This window comes from Pimephales promelas, chromosome 12 (assembly GCF_988280905.1).
Source record: "Pimephales promelas chromosome 12, fPimPro1.hap1.1, whole genome shotgun sequence".
Classification (NCBI taxonomy): Eukaryota; Metazoa; Chordata; class Actinopteri; order Cypriniformes; family Leuciscidae; genus Pimephales; species Pimephales promelas.
Window position 1 is genome coordinate 10,516,491 of NC_142780.1, and position 8,917 is coordinate 10,525,407.

At 42.1% G+C, this 8,917-nt stretch overlaps 1 long non-coding RNA gene across 1 annotated transcript; it reads left to right on the plus strand.

The window, feature by feature from the left end:
* The first annotated feature begins 1,537 nt into the window (after positions 1-1,537).
* On the plus strand, positions 1,538-3,495 carry LOC148976944 (uncharacterized). The gene is made up of 2 exons (XR_016145679.1): positions 1,538-2,142; positions 2,239-3,495. It is a non-coding gene; the product is annotated as an uncharacterized LOC148976944 (long non-coding RNA).
* Positions 3,496-8,917: the final 5,422 nt, after the last annotated feature.

Consider the following 8,917-nt stretch of genomic DNA (forward strand, 5'->3'; position numbering starts at 1 on the left):
TGCTTTGTCCAACGATCATTCGAGGAGGGATTTAGACACTAAGCCTATGTGCCTCGGTCATGTGGAAGAACCTTGGATCCTCCCCAGTTGGGGGCTTTTTGTCAATGCATAGTGCTATCGATGGATGCTTCCCTCACAATTTGGGGGTGATCATGAGTGGTCGCTCTGCGAATGGCGGACAACACACTGATGGTCTGGTCTCATATATCAGAGCAAATATCCTGTTGAGGCAGAGGCTGAGGCCCAGGAATTGGAGACTTCACCCCGAGTCTCTTAGGGAGAACTTTGGTCAAACTAAAGTCAAGTCGACCTTTTACATCGTTTGTACAACACATTGCTCTATTTGGTTCTCCCTCACGCATCCAGCTCTGCATGGACTGGATGTGATGAGTTAGGTGTGGTTGACGATACACGAGTACGCATTTCCCGATATCTTTGCTACCGATTGAGACCATTCTCCAATCCAGAGCTCCTTCCATGAGAAAACTATGTATTGAAATGGAAATTATTCTCCACCTGGTGTGGTGAATGTCACCGAGATCCTGTTAACTGCCCTGTTGGTACAGTTCTTGATTTCTTGCAAGACCGTTTCTCTGCTGGATTATCTCCTTCTACCTTAAAGGTGTATGTGGCGATTGCATCGGCCATCCATACCCCTCTGGGGATCTCCTAATTACTCGTTTTCTCCATGGTACATTGAGGTTGAGACCTGCACTGCACTCTAGAGCACTGGCTTGGGATTTGACCATTGTACTTGAGGGTCTGGCATTGGCTCCCTTCGAGCCCATTGAAGAGGTTTCAGAAAAAAAAGGGGTTTCCTTACCTTGAAAACTTTATTTCTCCTTGCTATTTCTTCTATCAAGAGAATTGGGGATTTGCATGCCCTGTTGGTTGCTACTTCATGCCTGGAATTTGCACATGGTATGGTGAAAGCATTTCTTTCCCCAAAACCGGTTATATTTCTAAGGTCCCAGCTAATGTTGGGGGCCCAATGTTGCAGGCCTTTTATCCTCCACCTTTTAATAGCCCAGATCAGGAACAACTAAACCTGTCCAGTTCAGGCATTGGATGCCTACGTTCACAGAGCTGCCAGGTGGCATAAGTCTGAGCAGTTCTTTGTCTAATTTGGGTCACTCAAGAGTAGGGATGGGTATCGTTAAGGTTTTATCGGTATTACTACTCTTACCGATACCGCTTATCGATCCGGTACTTTAACGGTATTCTTATCGGTTCTTTTTGGTGTTTTTTTTATTATTTATTTATTTATTTATTTTAAGAGTTAAGAACATAATTAAACTTTATATTTTGAAATGTAAAATAGAAAAAGCAAAACGAAGAAAAATATATTTTTGTTATGCAGCAGTGTGCAGGCTTTTTTTGTTTATACAAGTACAAACACAAGAATACAATTAATCAAAGATACAAATTATATACAAAGTGCTTTAATTTCAGGAAGGTCTACTAACATATCTTTTCAGGTAATTGTTTCTGTCTGAAAAGAAACCTAGTAATCAAATATAAAATAGCACTGTATAGTTTATGTCACGGGTGACAAAATCGCTCAGTAAACGGAACCTTCTTGATAGTCCTGAGTTTCCTGAGGGAACATATTGGGTGCAACACTCCACTACAGTTCCGGGTGTGATGGAAACATGCCCGTACTGATTAGCGCTAATGCATTGCAGGTGAGAGAGAGAGAGGAGCGGCACTCACACAGACTCCCTGTTTCATAAGCCACAATATAAAAGGAGCATTTAGAGAGTGTTTGCAGCGCGGTTGGTGGGTGTACAGTGTGTCAAGATCCCAAAGGGTTGACTCTGGGCAGTGCTGGATACAGGCTTCCTTGGAAAAATCGTTGGAGTGTGGAGATCGCCCATTCGAGTTTGCTGGGTCAGATTGATCGTTTGTGGGAAGACTGCTGGGCCGAGCTAGGGCTGGATCTGTGCTGTGGAAGGAGAGAGGAAAGATAAGTGAATTGTTTTCATCTTATGAACATTTGAACCACTTGAAGAGGATACAGTGAATGTGGATCTGACTGTTGGAGGAGCTATGTGTTTCAGAGTGTGATGAGGAGGAATTAAAAGTGAAAACCCTGTAAACGAGCGCAACGGCCGGAGTGGGGCCTCTGTCCAACCCTATCGTGTGAGTGAATTGCAGTGCTTTTGCCTTATTGATACACATTGATTTATTGCTGTGGAATTGAAGTGAACACAAGTGTGCTGTGTCTTTGTTGAGAAGTGGCCCCCATCCATGCTTACACGTTCGTGGAAGGTTATTATATCTGCCCCCGTCAGAAGCCCAGAGTGATACAGTGAACTGAAGAGAGAGTACTGTGTACTGTGACTATCCTCACCTGTTCTACTTACTGTTTGAGCCCAGAAGTATACAGCAACGCTGATAAAGTAATCGTTTAACCCACTGTCTCCCTATTGTGAACTGAAGAGAGAGTACTGTGTACTGTGAAGATCCACACCTGTTCTACTTGCTGTTTGAGCCCAGAAGCATACAGCCCCACTGGTAAAGTAACCTTATGACTCACTGTCTCCCTATTGTGAACTGAAGAGAGAGTACTGTGTACTGTGACTATCCTCACCTGTTCTACTTACTGTTTGAGCCCAGAAGTATACAGCAACGCTGATAAAGTAATCGTTTAACCCACTGTCGCCCTACTGTGAACTGAGGAGAGAGTACTTTGTACTGTGAAGATCCACACCTGTTCTACTTGCTGTTTGAGCCCAGAAGCATACAGCACCACTGGTAAAGTAACCTTATGACTCACTGTCTCCCTATTGTGAACTGAAGAGAGAGTACTGTGTACTGTGAATATCCTCACCTGTTCTACTTACTGTTTGAGCCCAGAAGTATACAGCAACGCTGATAAAGTGATCGTTTAATCCACTGCTTCATTACCGTGCACCCACGAGAGTACCCTGTACTGTGAAGAATCCTTACCTGCCATACTTGCCGTCTGAGTCTGAAAGTCTGCAGCACCGCTGGAAAAAAAAGTAAGCTTTTAATCCACTGCTTTATTATCGTGCACCAACGAGAGTACTCTGTACTGTGAAGAATCCTTACCCGCCATACTTACTGTCTGAGTCTGGAAGTCTGCAGCACCGCTGGGGGAAAAGTAAGCTTTTAATCCACTGTTTTATTATCGTGCACCAACGAGAGTACTCTGTACTGTGAAGAATCCTTACCCGCCATACTTGCTGTCCGAGTCTGGAAGTCTGCAGCACCGCTGGGGGAAAAGTAAGCTTTTAATCCACTGCTTTATTATCGTGCACCAACGAGAGTACTCTGTACTGTGAAGAATCCTTACCTGCCATACTTACTGTCTGAGTCTGGAAGTCTGCAGCACCGCTGGGGGAAAATCTGCAGCACCGCTGGGGAGAAGTAAGCTTCAACCCCCCTGCTCCATCATCATACATCGACGAGAGTCTCTTGAACTGTGAGAAACCTTTGGCTTAATAAAGATTGTTACTCCTTTGAAATTTATCTCTGTCTCCGGGTCCTCTGTTGTGTGCCTGTGGTGTCGGCTCCTCACGGTGGTGACTCAGTTAGAGGGGGGGTGGTTGGTCACCCGAGCGTTCCTCCCCTCGACCTGTGACATTTATCATAGATAGAATAATGCTTATTAAATCTAAAGTTACTCATTCAAAAGCTGTGAGTGATTTTCTCTGCCTTTTGTTGTTTGATTTGCATTAATGGCTGAATCGTCAGCAGGTTTAGGCTATTAGACTGCTGCCCCTTTAAGACCGAGTGCAGATAATGGGGACTGATGCACCATCATTTTCTCCCTATTATTTACGTCCATTTAAGACATAATTGTGTTTAAGTGAATAAACTGTGTTTAAGTGAATCTCAGAGCTGGTCATTTTGACATTTTTTATTTATATAGTTAAGGACACACGAAGCCCAAGTAGGCTTCTTTTCTTGTCTCGTTGCAGTCCGTTTCGGAGCGCGCACCGCCTTGTGAACAGCGTCTCTTGCACAGGTTTTTGTGTTTTTAATAGCCATTTTCTTGATCTTGCAACAGTAGTAGACGGCATTTTGCAACAATCGCCGATCGTGCTGATTCGACGGTTACGTTTGGGTTTTAGGAAGAACTGACAGCGCTCCGCATTGCTGTGAAGTAAAGGAAGTTAAGCTGGACAGATCGTCTCGTTTTTTAACGGTTTTATCTCAAATATCTTCTTTTTATAATCTTTGGAAGCCGAAATACAAAATATATTATAATAATATCCCAGATCTAAAGTGTAACTACGTTGAATGTTTAGTTCTGTCCTCATTGTCACTCATTAAGCAAGGGCTGTCGTGTTGTGCGTGCTGTGGCTTTGCGTGAGAGATCGCTCTCTCTCTTCTCTCTCTCTCTCTTCTGAACTAATTGCAAATTTGCATCACAGACAAATGGTTTAATTAAAATATAGTTTATATATAGAAATGGCTGGCGATATAAACATGCTCAAGATAACGTCTTTATAGGAATAATAAATAGTAGCCCAACTTGCGTGTATTTACTTAATTTCTCCAGTACCGACAGCAGAACCGATAACGTCCGAGCTTATCGATACAGCGGTCTTGCAAAATTCAGTACCGGGGCCCGTTTAATACCGGGTTTCGGTACCCATCCCTATTCAGGAACTCAAAAAGATGACTCCCGTGAAAATAAGTGTACCACACCCAAAGTTATAAGCGTTTGAAAAAAAATCACCACTAGGTGACGCTGTTTCGAAACTTCTCAGGCTCCTTCAGGGCATCGTACTGATGACCCTTACCGAGTTTCGTAACAATTCGTTCATGCGTTCAAAAAATACAGCATTTTAGCACATAATTCAAAATGGCCGACAGCCAAAATAGCCGATATGGGAAAATTGGATATCGTTCGACTCGGCATGACGCCCTGAATCTAACGAGATCATTTTTATGATTTTTGGAAAAACTGTTCAGAAGTTATGAGCAAAAATAGCCATTTCATATCTCCGGACCAGTCGATGGTACAGCGCCGAAACGCAGCGTCTCAGGTCATACTTATGATGACATGTACCAAGTTTGGTCTAAATAAGTAAAAGCATTGCGGAGATACAGCCTTATGTCTCTTTTTGCAAGCATTACGTAAAATTAATTTGCACGGTATTCGAGAACGACATGTAGCGTTTTTATGAATTCCATAACTTTTGGTCGGCACGGTCTGGAGATGATCTGGTTCAATTTTGGTGAGAATCGGAGCAATGGCCTAGGAGGAGTTCGAAAAAGTAGTTTTTCAGATAATTAAAAATGGAGGACAATTTGTCATGACGGAAATGACGTCGAATTCAATCGAATCGGCTTGAGCCAAGGAATACGTCGACAAAGGAATTTTGATTCTAGCCATTATGGTTCAAAAGTTATTAGCAATAACAAAGAAATTTTTGACATTTGGTGGCGCTAGAGGGATTGAGTTGGAGACTCTAAATTTGCTATGAAGACTTTTCAGATTTTCCTCTATCAGAGTACCAAATTTCATAACTTTCCCGCAATCGGTTCTATGGGCTGCCATAGACACCCAGAGCAGAAGAAGAATAACAATAAGAACAGGAACAGATACAATAGGTGCCTCTGCACCTTTGGTGCTTGGCCCCTAAATATTAACACTTCAAGCTTAGACATTTACGTTAGGCTACCCAATTTTTTCAGGCTAATTGTAGTAATGAGACAGACAGTTAGACAATAGCCATGCCGCTAGGAGTGTGCTCGCATCTGATAGGCGAAACTAGACCAATGAGACATCAGCTCCGACCTAATCAAAATTTGCAATAACACAATAACACTCAAGCATGAGGATTAAACACAGTTTCAAGGGCAGTAGCGGTGACAGCTGTATTAAGACTTGTAGCCATACACACAGAGTTAACAAGCGGTAACCACTGCATAGTTGGTTACAATAAATCACAATACATGAGTAAGAAACTTAACTCACGGAAATAACTTGTGATGCCACAGACGGTACGGAGTGACGCTGCTGTCACCGGGTCCGAAACACCGGTTCCAGAATCGTCATTCACTGAGAACAAGTGGTGGTCAAGCGATTCACATATATCCGCAAAGCCCTGACACTGCAAACAGCATCTGACACTCTGAGTGTCAGCATCACATGAGGATGACGGCTCAGGAGGAAGCGGGCAAGGAAACAACCTGTTACTTTGGCACGTAACCCTGTCTCAGGCGGAGAGTGACGTAGTCGCCGGGTCCGAAACAGATACAACCGTCATTCACCGAGTAAGTCTCCAATTTACTTCGCAAAGGCAAGAGCAAGGAGTAAATCTGTTTTCAGGGAGAGCTCCTTAATCACAATTGAAGCTAGGGCCTCGAACGGCGGTGAAGAGAGAGCCCTCAAAACTAGAGCAAGATCCTCACTCTCCTGAGAAATCTGGTCACCAGTGTGTGCTTACCGATAGATTGCCCGTTTACCGGGTAACGAAGGGAAGTAATAGCGGCCACATACACCTTCAGCGTAGATGGCAAACAGTGTTACACATTTATCGTCTTCTCAACTGGGAATAACGACGTGAGACGCTGCTTCGTTTTGACGTTTAATAAAAGAAAACAAATAAAATACAGCGTGCTTGTTTAGCAGTCATTCACATAATGGCGGTTGCCCAGTCCAACATAAACATTACGTGGATCACGTGTCCACGCCCATAGATCAATGCCTAGTGGGATATGAAGTCAATTCAAGTCATATCAATTTAATCAAATTAAACACAGAATGTTTTTTAACCACATATATCTGATAAAATGAACTGTTATTCTTAGTGTTGGGTATCAAAATGTTAACTTATAAATCTTAACTTCAAACTATTCTTTTAAATAGTCTTTTAGCTAATAAATTCTCAACATCCTCCCCCCATAAACTACAGTTTATATAATTTTCAAAGGATAAAGAAGCTGGATGGGTCTCTGCAGAACAGTCCCTGAACTTGTGCGAACTGCACATGACCTCACAAGGCCATCACGACCTGGAAACAATTCCTCAATTCTTCCTAGCTTCCAGCTCTGTCTTGGGATGTTATCTTCTCCGATGAGTGCAACATCTCCGACCTTCAGCAGAGAAGACTGTGGGGTGTCGCAGCGATGAGCCGACTTCAAATCCAGCAAATATTCTCTCCGCCATCGGTTCCAGATGTTGGTCATAAGTCTTTGTCTGTAGCGCCACCTCTTGTTCATTTCCTCCTTATTAGATATTGGATGGTTAATCTCAGCTGGACATGGCTTAGGAGGCAAGCAGGTCAGTCTCTGGCCCACCAAGAAGTGAGCAGGTGTTAGTGGTTCTGGCTCGTCCACATCATTGTGCACATAAGTGAGCGGCCTCGAGTTTATTATGGCTTCAGCTTCAGTCAGAATGGTGCACATTTCTTCAAAGTTGAGTTTAGCTTGGCCTAGCACCTTTCTGAGAATAATCTTGACTGACCATACCAGTCACTCCCAGAATCCACCCCACCAGGCTGCTCTTTCAGCGATGAACCGCCAAGTAGGGATGCGCGGTATACCGGTATTGCAAAAATACCGGTATATAATAAATTTCAAACGGTACAATATCATCATTTTGTTAAATTCGGTATTTGATGAGCTGCTGTTCCGAAGTTCTCCACTAGGCGGCAGTGCGCTACCGAAACTGACGCGAGTCACGCGAAACCGGCAAACGAAGGAACACGGTGGAAATGAAGCTCATTCGGATTTCTACACGCCCGAAATTAATAAATAGAGAGAGCAGTATGAGTGAAATAAGGCATTACTTTGCCTACTAAATTAATGAGAATAGTGTAGAAACAGACCTCAATGCACCACTCTGCAAACTTTGCTTTCAATAACGTGTTGCCATGGAATGCAACACATCAAATCTGCCAAAGCGCTCGTCAGTTGCTCATCCTGACTTGTTCAAGAGATCAACTGGTGAGTTCATCATTCAACTGATTTAATTTAGACTTTTATTGAACACCGAACAGCGCACATACATAAGAGCTTATCATTTAAATATGATACGGTAAACACGAAAGCTCAAATCTTCTTGCATGACACGCTAGAACCAATTCAGTTGCCGTCTCATGATCTCATCATTTTTGCAGTTTCAAACAAATATATTCATTTAATTTGAATTAATAAAGCACAAAAGTGATAGTAAAATGAATGGCATTACTGCCGCTGTGGCGACCCATAGAGAGAGAGAGAGAGAGATAAATATTAATAATATTAGCCTACAATTAAGCTACATTTGTCAACATTCACTAAGGAACTTGGACTAACAATATAGCATTGATTAATCTAGATCAATCAGTAATTAAATGACCTAAAAATGTAATATCCTAATAAATGTTTAGCATCATAACATTACTTTTTGCAATGCATTATATATGAACCCAAACACAAACAGTAACCAAACCAAGATGAATCAATGCAATAAATGTTGATAATTCTCTGTTGATGCGTTTACGTCATTTCATTATTCTATTATGTTAATCTATTATTATAGATATTAACCTATTTTAATTGTATAATATCAGTGTTTTTTTTCCCCAAATCAAAATTTTACCTACACATAATTTGTTTATTTTTTAAATTTTAATACGTTTTTTTTGTTTGTTTTTTTTGGATACTTTTCTTTGCACATATGGTAGTTGCGGTGCAAGCAGTGTTTAATAAAATTGTTTCAATTCACTTAAATTTAGACTTTTTTTTCCCGACTGTGGTATCGATTTAGTATCGAAACCGAGGTATTAGGTTCTGGTATCGTATCGAAGCCAAAATTGTGGTATCGAGCCATCCCTACCGCCAGGTGATGCCCTTCTCTGAGAAGAATTCCCGTAGCTGTGGATCCTTTATGCCTTTCCAGAACTCCTTCAAATCTTGATCAGCTCTCTTGAACGTCTTGGCGTTATCTGAA